The sequence below is a fragment of the Poromitra crassiceps genome, assembly GCF_964638095.1.
Source record: "Poromitra crassiceps genome assembly, chromosome: 9".
NCBI lineage: Eukaryota > Metazoa > Chordata > Actinopteri > Beryciformes > Melamphaidae > Poromitra > Poromitra crassiceps.
This window is the reverse complement of record NC_139630.1, coordinates 20,444,350-20,456,812: the sequence shown is the minus strand read 5'-3', so window position 1 is coordinate 20,456,812 and position 12,463 is coordinate 20,444,350. Positions and strand designations below refer to the sequence as shown.

The 12,463-nt window shown below is 43.1% G+C and overlaps 1 protein-coding gene across 1 annotated transcript in view; it reads right to left on the bottom strand.

The window, feature by feature from the left end:
• The window catches only part of LOC310782428 (exostosin-1), a gene marked incomplete at both ends in the record, with an annotated part of 539,881 nt that overhangs the window by 231,402 nt on the left and 296,016 nt on the right, over nt 1-12,463 (bottom strand). The gene's annotated exons all lie outside the window — the stretch shown is intronic.

Below are 12,463 nucleotides of genomic sequence, written 5' to 3'. Positions count from 1 at the left end.
ATTAAAGTGAATAAATTACTGTCCTTAAGGTGATGATGAACATTGATATTCAATTTGTCTTGTGCTCTGTTAGTGTGTGTACTGCTTCCATTTAAGTTTTAGTTTAGATCAGGGGTATTCAATTAAAATTTGAAACGCTCTGTCAAACTTTAATAATTCTCAATAATGTATCAGTTGTAGGTCTCGGTCCGCACAGGACAGCGTCTGTGTCCGGATCCGGACCATGGTCCACCATTTGGTGGTGTCTGCTTTAGATTATTTAGCTCAAACACAGAAGACAACAAGCAAAATACAAAGAAAAGTGGATCATAGGGCTTGTACAATGTCCTCTCCCATCCTAAGGGGAATGTGCTGTCTCGCTGTCTCTTTGACTATAGACCCTTTTCACAGCAACAGGTGGTAAATCAGGTGTCACCAATGACATTAATGAGGTCCCTGGCACTAGACCTCCTGAATGGAACCATCATTGATGGTATCGGTTACACCTGCTTTAATTTCTGCTTTACCACCACAAAATGGTTGCTGTGAAAAGGGTATATAGCGCTGATTTCTAGACATTGGTCGGCATCAGTCTGTTCTCACACATAACTAGAGGTAGATGTTATAGATTTGTGTCACATGTCACAATAGGAGCCTATAGGAGCTCACCTTACCATGTCACATGTCACAATAGGAGCCTATAGGAGCTCACCTTACCAAGTCACATGTCACAATAGTAGCCTATAGGAGCTCACCTTACCATGTCACATGTCACAAAAGTAGCCTATAGGAGCTCACCTTGCCAAGTGCATCACCTCACAATTTGTGAACCATACAGTAAGAAGACTGAAATGAAGGTGAAGGCTCTTAAAGAGACAGACACCTGTTAGCTGCAGGTTGTTTGGAAGACAACACTGTCAAGGGAAAATGTTGTTGTGACACACCCCAGGAGAAGGTACCACATGTAGGCCAATTCTAATCGCCAGAAAATTAGAAAATATTCTCTTTTTTTAAGAAAAATTAGTTTTTTTCCATTATTTCAATTAATACACAAGTTTAAGTTTTGAACTATCCATTCCACATAAACTACAACCATTTTAGAATCAGTAAATAAGTGTATCTTGTTAAATAAAATACCTTGTTGTCCAGTCCCCCCTTACCTGGCTGCCTACTGTAGGTGTGAAAAGCTTTTCCAACTTTGAGGGCCGTTACCTCTGAATGTAGCTTTTAGGAGTGTGAACATTCAAATAAGCATAACTCCTTCATTTCTTTTTCAGATTACAATGTGTGACACACATCATTTGAACGTTTACAATCTGCACTTTCATAATCTGTTAAAAATTGAAAAATGACCTCCGCCCACATGGGGGACTGCCCATTGTTCCAACCTCCCATTGTTGCGACCTCCCATTGTTGCGACCTCCCATTGTTCCGACCTCCCATTGTTGCGACCTCCCATTGTTCCGACCTCCCATTGTTCCGACCTCCCATTGTTCCGACCTCCCATTGTTCCGACCTCTCCTTGTTCCGACCTCGCACGCACACACATAGACCTACTACACATTCTGTCTGAATCCCATTTCCACAAAGAATATATCTCCAGGTGCTGCAAAAGTCACAACCACGATATCTGTGGTGTTTGGAATCAGTGACATATCACCAGGGCCGATTTTACACTTCATGGGCCCCTGGGCTATTCATCTCTGCAGGGCCCCCCCCTCAAGCGGAGAGGGGGCTTCGGTGGCGCCCAACGGGCGCCGCCGGAAAAAAAATTGAGTGTTTTTTTTTAACCTTTTTTAGCCGTATTTAAAGGAATATCTCATTTTAAATCAACATTAGGATTATACTGTTGTGATGTCATTATTCAGTATCTTCTCCTTTTCTCACTAACTTTCATGTCACCACCTGCTCTCCTGTCAGCATTCTAACTTACAAACACAAACTGTAGGTTTAGCCATCATGTTCTTTCATAAACAGCCTGATTGGAAAGAAAACATTGCCACTGAGATGTCACAACAAGCACTTTTATTATTATTATTTAGTATTTATTATTGCTGTTATTATTACAGTGCACACACACATTCTCACAATTATTGCACAAATCAATCAAGCAGTATTCAAGTCTGTTCGTACCTGAAATGTCTTCTTCCTGACTTTTGCCGTGGCAAAGCGTTTGACTAGAGTGGTGAAGTCCAATGTTCTAACAATGTTACTTTCCAATGACATCAATGTCAAGTGGGTGAGCCTTTCTTGTCCCATTGTAGACCGTATCCTGTTCTTGACAAGCCCAAGTTTTGAAATGGAGCGCTCTCCAGAGGCATTTGTTACAGGGAGAGTTAAGTAAATCCTGAAGGCAATATCCACATTTGGAAAAACTGATGACAGGTTCCTCTTCCTTATTATTTGAAGCAAGTGCCGCACACTTTTATTGTCTTTGTTTTTGATGAATTCTTTGAATTGCACTATTTCATCTACAAATTCGGGAGCCCTCTCACAGGGTTCCATGTCGTTGTTCCGACCTCTCGCTGTTCCGACCTCCCCTCTCCCAGCCCCCATGCCTAAACCTAACCTCCCCCAGACCCTAACCCAAAACCTAACCTCTCCCACCCCCACGCCTAAACCTAACCTCCCCCAGACCCTAACCCAAAACCTAACCTCTCCCACCCCCCATGCCTAAACCTAAGGTCGGCATTGCGAGTGGTCGGCATAGCGGGTGGACACCCTCTCACAGTGGATGTTATTACTCTGCAAAAAAAATTGAATGGCGTCAGTTAAAAAAACATTTTTTGCGAAGACCCTGGACAGGGGGCCCAAAAAAAACCCATCAAGGGTCCCCCCAAATTTTTTTTTTTTTTTTTTTTTTTTTGGGCCCCTTGATGTCCCGGGCCCCGGGCTTCAGCCCGGGTAAGCCCGTTGGTAAAATCGGCCCTGCATATCACAGACTATTCATGCTGTCATGCTGTCTGTCTCATGTCTGAACGCTGTATTCCAACAGCGCTCTGAAATTCTGAACGGTCCAGTGTGTGCCGAGTGCAATATCCGAACGCACCCTTTTGTGTGGCTTATGCGCTGGATTGAACAGCGACGGTGGTCGCATTGTTGAGATTTATTACATCATTATTGCTTATTTGTTATTAGTGAGGATCATTTTAGATAATTCTTACAGTTCATTCACAGTTTGAAGGACCTATTCATAAAATAGCTTGTCAAATGGCTGCGCTGTAGGTTAATGTTAGTTTCGTTTACCTTTATCCCACACAAAAATAAATTCATAAAGACAAATTAAAGAGCAGAGCAACATCCGACAGAGGCAAGTGCAGGACCAAAACAAATCAACATGAAGAAAAAGGAAAAAAGAGGCCACACACTTCAGCTCCCTTATGTGCATTTATTTATCACATCCTATCAGTGACGACCGGCCACTAGAGGGCGCCAGGGCACCGCCCCACCTACCCAAAGGAGGGGAAAATAAAACTATATATATATATATATATATATATATTTTTTTTTTTTCATGAGCGAGGTGAATATATATAATCTGCAATAAATATGTAGATTCATAATGATCTACATGTGTAGGCTACTGTTTTGGGTCAACTACTTTCTGCCACGGACGCCGTCCGGGGACTTCTGGCTTCCACCAGTGCTAAGCCAGGATCTGTGTAAATTGCACATGCGCTGTTCCCTCTCAAAACAAAGGGATTCGGGGCGCTGGTATCTAGCGACCAGAGGTGGAGGTGGGGCCAGGTAGAGCGACGGCAATGCATTCTTGACGGACTCTCTATTTGCATGCACGAACGTGCTTTCCTCATATGTAATGTGGAAAATCCCCTCATTTCACATTCCTCCAACTGCCTCCTCACTGCTTCCCTTCACTGCTCTCTGGATGGGCGGAGCCCGAGAGCTAATAAGGCCAGTCACATCACCTGTGGCAAATCCTTTTGCTGCAAACCATCGGAGCACAGGCTGGCTGGCCTCCACTGGATTCCACACCTTCACCTTTTTGCTGTGTAAATGATTAGTAAGTTTTCCTTTTATTTGACTTTGCTTTGGTAATTTATGATCATTGGTTGCACTGTTTAAGTTCCTTTAATAGTTATTTCTGTATTTGGATATTATATAATTAGTAATTGTTTGGATTTAATTGTTACTTATGTTAAATCACTATGGATTTATAATATGTTCTTCTTTCTTTATCACCAGCAAACCAGCAACAACATATGGTGTATAAATAAAAGTACTAGTGTTGGAATCCAAGCCTCTGCTGTTTTCTGTCCTGGCCGACAGGCCATTGTGTTGGGCCCTACCTGGAACCAGGCCTTAGACCTGAGCTGCACCCACCCTCACCACCATTCCTTACAACTGATATTTTTCAGGTAATATAATGTAACTCATTCACATGCTGTGGGAAGTCCTTCTTCCAAAGTGTTTATGCCATGTGCTTTTCAAGTAAATATGGATGCTAAAGGGAAGTTTGATGTAGAGATCAGAGGGCTGCTGACCAGGTTACTGGGCTACTGACTGCCTTTCCGAAGCCCTGCCACTCCGAACGTTAACTTCCATTATTCGGACTGGCGGTCGTTCACCTTAGAAGCCGCAATGCCGACCTTAGGTTTAGGCGTGGGGGTGGGAGAGGTTAGGTTTTGGGTTAGGGTCTGGGGGAGGTTAGGTTTAGGCATGGGGGGAGGTTAGGTTTGGCGTGAAAAACGGGGAATATAGAACCCGGGGAACATAGACATGATCCCTTTCTGAGTGCCGATATTTCGGAGTGGCAGAACGTCGGAGTGGCAGCATGTAACCAGGTTACTGTGTCTATTTCTGTAATCTGCTCCGTGATTGATATGCCTACTAATGTTGCCCATATGATTCAGAAGGTAGGCTACTAGTAGGCTAACGTCCGTTACTACTTGCTTGATTTAGGGCTGGAGTGGATGATAATTCAATAGCCTATTATTGTTTGTTGTCTTTCAGTAGAATCATCGTGATGATATGAAGTTATTTTAATAGTGACATTTCTGCTGTCTAAATTGATGATGACAAGCAAATGTTACTTAAAAACTGATCAAATGAGGTATGGCAGGAATATTATTTGAAAATATAAGGTTTGTTTGACATCACCATTCGGTTCAATGAGATGAACACTGATTTTGCATACGTGAAACATATGATATTGATATTGAGAATAATCCTTATGATTATCATATTGATTTCAACCCCATTGTCCAGGCCTATATTTGGTATAGCCCTCCCTGGACAAAAATGCACCAGCCGCTACTGCATCCTATAGGTGCTAAATAAATGCACATGAAGCTTTAGTGTGCTGACTTTTTTCCTCTTTTTTTTCATCACGTAATCACACACACAGTACAATGTCATGAAATTGGGAATTTATTGGAATTTATAATTATTTCGTATAACATTTTACACAGCTGCAGGGCGCAGCAAAGTAGAGGTTTATAAAGGTGTAAATGTGGGAGACGTTTTATTAAGAGTGTTTTCCTTTCACCCAGGGGTGAAAGTGGATTGAAATTATTGCCGGTAGCCTACTACTACTCCAACCTTCATCGCGTCATTGTTCTCCTCCCGCCCCAGCTTCATGCGTCCCTGAACACACATATTTTTGACATGTAGTCTATAGCAAATTATTTATTTAATTATTTATTGTTCAAGTTAGTAGCCTACTTAATTAACCTGTATACAGGTGGCAAAATTCTGCTTGTGCTTTAAGTAAAACAGTTGTCTAATGGTAAAGTAAAGGTGAAAAAGAATTATGCAAAGGACAAATAATATGAAAATGAATAAGCAAGAATATGAAAATAGATTATAAAAGGCAGATTTTAAATTGCATTTTGCAATTTAAAATGTGCCAAACATCTTTGAACAACACGTCTTTATTTTAATTTGGCTGGTCTCCACAATCATTTCGAGGATTCGAGGCAACCCATTTAGCAGCATCTGAGAGAGAGAGAGAGCGAGAGAGAGAGAGAGAGAGAGAGAATTGCGCACACAGCCTACAGAAGTTTAAAAGTCCAAACGAAAATATTTATTGACAAAAACTTCTAATCAATTCCATAATTCAAAGTAGATTGTGGGAAAGATGTAGCTTTCACGGTTTGGTTCATAGTTCAGGTTTGGTTAATATTTAGACACACCAGATATATTATATAGACACAAGAAATCACAAGCTGCAAGCTGCAGGCCGCGGCTCCGCCCGAGTAGCCTACTTTATCTGACACCCGGTTCAGCACCCTGCAGCTGCCTGAACGTGAACTGGAAGTCAAATCGGAACATTGGGAGGTCGGAATATTGGGAGGTCGGAAAAATGGTACGGCACCCCTTCCCTCGTGCGTAGTTACATTGTTGATGAGTGGCAAGGCCCGGCGCAATGATCCGTATCACGTGCTCCCCGCTAGACCAATCGGGTGGCCGCTTTCCTGAGGAGTCGGAAGTAAATAAACAAGATGGCAGCCCCCTCGTCCTCTACATTGAGCAGGGAAGAAGAGGAATGTCGAGCTATAGCTCCTTCAAAACTATGTAAACAATTCAAGAAACGATGCTATATGCATCTCGTGTCAGTAAGGAAAGAGGGAGTAAAAGATTTTACCAGTACACGGTGGGATACATTTAGAAACATCGCCAAACGGTGGCTTGCCTTGCAAGGGGACAGCCAGAAAATAGCAGAGTTGTATAAACATTCCATAGAAATCGACTTTGAGAATGTTCCTGAAGATGCTGGGTTCCACTCAATGCTACAGACGCTTCATTGATAAAAAAGCGTTTGGATGCGGCCGAGAAAAGGCCACCACCACCACAAGGACCATCTGGTGCAGGCTGAAACGTTTTCAGCAGGTAGCTAGGTAAAACAATCGCACATACACATACACACACACACACACACACACACACACACACACACACACACACACACACACACACACACACACAATCAGACTCTTGGGAAGCTACTTTGAAAGCATGCAAAGCTACCCCAGGAGAAATGTAGTTTAGGAAAGCACAAATTACACAGTAGCTTGTACTGCAGATTTAAGAAGTAAAGCATTGACCATCTACATCAGGGCTATAAAACTTACGGCCTGGGGCCCAGAACCAGCCTGCCAGAATGTCCAATCTGGCCCATAGGCTGACTTTGTGATGTGTGCATCATTGCACTGAGAATCCTTCAATCAAATGTGTAAGGCAGGTATTTCCGGTGCCCTTAAAATGTGGAGGTGTTGTTATTTATAAAGGTTATAGTGCCCACTAGAGACCAAATTGGGTTTCATGTGGACTAAAATGTGTTTGACATCCCTGAGACATAGTCTGTATATTGTCTGTCTGTAGACACAATCTACACTGGACATCCGGCTTCGACATGGGTGGTCGCATTTTACGCAGCTCCCGGCCAAACCAACGCAACAGAATAACAACAAGGTTTTTTGCGCATTTTCTACTTTCCCTCCTGTGGATTATGGACTTGTACCTGAACTCACAACTTAAACAACTCCAGACAGAAGTGGAAAGTAGCGAAAACGCAAACAAACAGTCCCATTGTGACTTCTATTTGTTAACGGGCTCGGAGAGGAAACATCCAGCTTTTCGAACCGCGGCGATTCACGCAGCACTCACGGTGAATCCGGACCGCAAGAAATGACCCCCGACAGGCAAGTTTGATAGAAAATCAATGATTCTATTATATTTGCTCCTGTCGGGAGACATACACCAGAACCCGGGTCCGGTCACGACACGGAGACAGGCACGACAGTTAGGACTGTTGACCCAGGAAGCGGCGGCTAGCATAGCTAGCAATACAGGACAACTACTGCCAACACAGACAGCGGCGGCTAACGACACGATCAACGGCAACATTCCTCCACTATCACCTACAGGTCGAAAAGTACCTTGCGGAAAAAAAACGAATCTACGAATTCCAATCCGGCTTCAGAACATCCCACTCCACTGACACATGCCTTTCTATTTGAACGACCACATCAAACAAGAGGTGGACGCGGGCAAATACTGCGGCATGGTCATGCTGGACCTACAAAAGGCCTTCGACACTGTCAATCACTCCATTCTGATTTACAAGCTAAAAGCAATAGGTGTTGATAGTCTATCAGTGAGCTGGATGCAATCCTACCTGGAGGGGAGAGAACAGATGGTGGAGGTAAACGGTACCCTACCCCCCCCCCCCCCCCCCCCTCACAGTGAGCTGTGGTGTTCCACAAGGAAGCATACTAGGACCGCTACTGTTCTTAATTTATGCAAATGACATGACGTCAGCTTGTGACTGCAACTTGTTCTTGTTCGCGGACGACTCAGCCCTGCTGGTCTCTGACAAGAGCAAGTTACAGGTTGAAAAAACCCTCAGCTCAGAACTAGGCAAAATCTGCACCTGGCTCGCTGATAACAAACTATCATTACACCTGGGTAAAACAGAGTCCATTCTCTTCGGATCAAATAACAAACTCAGCAAGACCGACGGCTTCTCAGTTACAGTGGGTGACAATATTGTCACAAGGAAAGATGAAATTACATACCTGGGTTCCATCCTAGAGGCAAATCTTTCCTGTGACAAAATGGCATCCAATGTAATCAAAAAAGTCAACCAACGAACTAGATTCTTGTACCGGATCTCCTCTCTGGTAAACAAGAATACCCTGAAGACTCTGGCAGGAGCACTCATTCAAGGGTACTACGACTATGCTTGCACCTCGTGGTACCAAAGCACATCAAAGGCGCTAAAAACAAGATTACAAACATCACAAAACAAACTGGTCAGACTACTACTTGACCTTACTCCTAGAACCCACCTCACCCCTGCCCACTTTGACTACCTAGGATGGCTTAGAGTAGACGACAGAGTACAGCAACTTGCAATGGGCCTGGTCTACAAGATACTCTACACCACACAGGTACCCATGTACATGTCGAAATACTTCCCAAAGGTCAGTGAGTACCACGCCCACAACACCAGAGGGAGTTCCACAAATCATGTGCAACCCAGATTCGGCACAAACAAGGGACTAAACACATTTCGCAATTATGCCACAACAATGTGGAACGCCCTACCCACAGCCGTAAAAAGATGTGCATCCCTACCCACATTCAAAACCGCTCTTAAAGAGCACCTACGGGAGGCTGCAATTCGAAACTGGCCACCGTAAATGTCCAAACCTAAACCCCCCCCCCCCACCCTCTCCTAATAGACAGTCTCCTCCCCACCGTATGTATTACATTTTCTCCCCACCGTATGTATATTTTTTCTCCCACCCACCCACCCCCTCCTAATGTACAGTCTCCTCCCCATCATATGTATATATTCTCTGTTAGGATCTATGGGTAACAGTACTGTATATTTGCATATCGTATATGTCACAAATGTAACAGTACTACATACCTGTATGTCATGTAGGTCATGCTGTATGTCATGTATGTATTGTATTAGGGCCCTATGCCATAAATGTCATGATGTCATGTATGTTGTGTATGTCAAATGTCACAATGAATTGAAAATAGGGGACCCTGATGTAAACAAGACAAACGTCTTTCTCTGGTCTGCATCCCCTTAACAATTGTGTGTAATGAGCCGTACTGTATTGTACCCATTCTGCAATCTGTTAAATAAAGTTTTCATTCATTCATTCATTCATACACAATAATATATATTTTCCATTTTAATGTTTTCTTTCAGAAATGAGTCCTTCGATGCCAGCTACAAGATCTTCTGTGAGAGGATCATCCGCGTAAGGATCATCGTAAACCAAGAGGTGCTGAGAATGAACCAGCTACGAAAGATGTTTATATCTTGTGAAGAAATATCAAAATCTTGATGCTTCAAACTACAGGTAATTTTAAATACTGGCTCTTTGGCAGCTCTAGAAAAAATATGTATGCAGTACAAATTTTCATTTGTATTTCTTTAAAAAAAAAAAACCAATATAATATAAAAAATATATTGATTTTGCATTTCGGGATATTTTGCAAGTGAAAAATAAGCACAGATTCTGTAGTGTCCCATGGTGCTCGTTAAGGCTGTGTTCATCCTTGACTGACTGACTGAATAAATGACTGACATCGCCCTGTCATGCCCTCGCTTGTCTCGGAGAAATGTATATATTTATTTGTTGTGAATAGAACAGTACCAACACCCAATACAATAGGTACAATAGATAAAGGTAACAAAATATTTCAAAGGTGATGATTTTACAAATTCAATCTTTTGGTATCAATATGGCGTCAACTCTACCATTGGTCGGCTTGGCCAGTTACCGTACTTTGAAATTGCACATGGTCAGTTCAGACCCTAAAGTGGGTCTCTACCAAGCCCATTTAGAAGTCACCTCTCATGGAATTTTTAAGCAATCATATTTTATAACCTGTATATATATGTAGAAGCTGATACATGGTGTGTAAAATTGGTTTTCAGTGTGAATATATATATATTGATTCATACCCTTGTGATCATCTTTCACTATATTTTTATGTTGCATACAGGATACATTGAAGAGGAGGCTGGCATATGACTTTCCCCAGCTGGTGTTTCACTCCCCCCACAATCGCAACATGTGCGAGATGGTTTTTGTTGAGACAATGTATGCAGATAAGTTAATAGGCTACCTCATACAACAGAGTCAACTGAGGTTAGGGTTAGGGTTAGCCCTAACCCAAACCCACAGACCCCCAGTTGATATGGTTTTTGTTTCTCTGATTCAAATGTGAATATTTGTATTATATGATTTTGTCCAGAATTACATGGCTACCTGTGCCGTAGGTTGATACATGACAGTGCAAATATGATCAAAATATTGTAGTAATCTTTACATTCTATGAAGTGTTCTTATAAATGAAACAATGGTGAAATTTGATAATTCATGGATTTGCCATTTTATTTCATTCCTCTGATTACAGTGTCAACTGAACATTTTGATGTGTAATACAGCAGTGTTTTTCCAAATGTTTTTCCAAATGTTTCATTTTGCTTGGTGTCAATCACTGAAGTTTTAAATTCACACTTGGCTATACTAATGCACAATACTTGTCTTAGATGGTGTAAATTGAACAATGATGAAGTTTAATAATTCATGAATTTGCTGGGGACCCCCTGTAACCCCTCAAAGACCATTGGTGGTCCCCGGACCCCACGTTGAGAACCACTGTTGTAATGAATGCCAGGCTGAGACGTTCAGATCTCTTGCCTATGTGATCTCATCTCATGGCTTTTCTTATCACTGCTATGCTGATGACACCCAGCTTTTCCTTTCCTTCCCCCCCTCCGACACTCAAATCGAGGCTCGCATCTCTGCATGCCTCAAAGACATTGGCGACTGGATGTCTGCCCACCACCTCAAGCTCAACCTTGGTAAGACAGAGCTACTCTTCCTCCCAGGGAAAGACTGCCCTCTCGCAGATCTCTCCATCTCCATTGACAATACCACTGTACTTCCCTCCCAAACAGCTAAGAACCTTGGGGTGATCCTTGACAACCAGCTGTCTTGCTCAGCCAACATAGCTGCGACAGCACGCTCCTGTAGGTTCTCCCTCTACAACATCCGCAAAATCCGTCCCTTCCTCACAAGAGAAGCGACTCAACTCCTGGTCCAGTCACTTATCATCTCTCGCCTGAACTACTGCAACGTGCTCCTGGCCGGCCTACCTGCCACCGACATCCGACCGCTTCAGCTCATTCAGAACGCTGCAGCCCGTCTGGTATTCAACCAACCCAAATTCTCTCATGTCACTCCCCTCTTCCAGGACCTCCACTGGCTTCCCATCTCGGCACGCATCAAATTCAAGACACTGGTACTGGCCTACAGGGCAGTACACCAGTCAGCTCCCCTGTACCTGCAATCTATGGTCAGGTTCCAAACCTCTCAGCGCTCCCTTCGCTCCTCCATCAGTGCAGGACGCCTCGTCCATCCTTCGCTACGGGGGCTCAAAAGTCGCTCATCCCGATCTCGACTCTTCTCATCCCTGGCACCTCAATGGTGGAACGAGCTTCCACCTTCGGTCAGGACAGCTGAATCACTGCCGATCTTTCGGAAAAGACTAAAGACACACCTTTTCAGGCTCCATCTGGGCCCTTCTTGATCTAACTTCTTTCTCTCTCTTTCTTAAAAAAATAAAATAAAAAATACTTAACTAAACTTGTACCACTGTTCCTTCAGAAGTTGTAGTTGTCATAGACTGTGTGTGATTGCTCTATTGCTGACAAAAATGTGTTATTGTAAGTCGCTTTGGATAAAAGCGTCTGCCAAATGACGTAATGTAATGTAACGTTCAGAGACATTAACACATCATTTCATACCATATTATTGGGTTGCTTCTGACTTGTAATGGATCTATTGTAGAATTGACAATTTTTGCACTATTCACAATTTGGGGGGTTCCTCCGTATATAACCCCCCCACTAAAAGCATGCAGAAGATCCCAGATCGTCATCGTCATCCGACCAGTGACGACAACATCCGAAGTTGGTCCCCAGGCG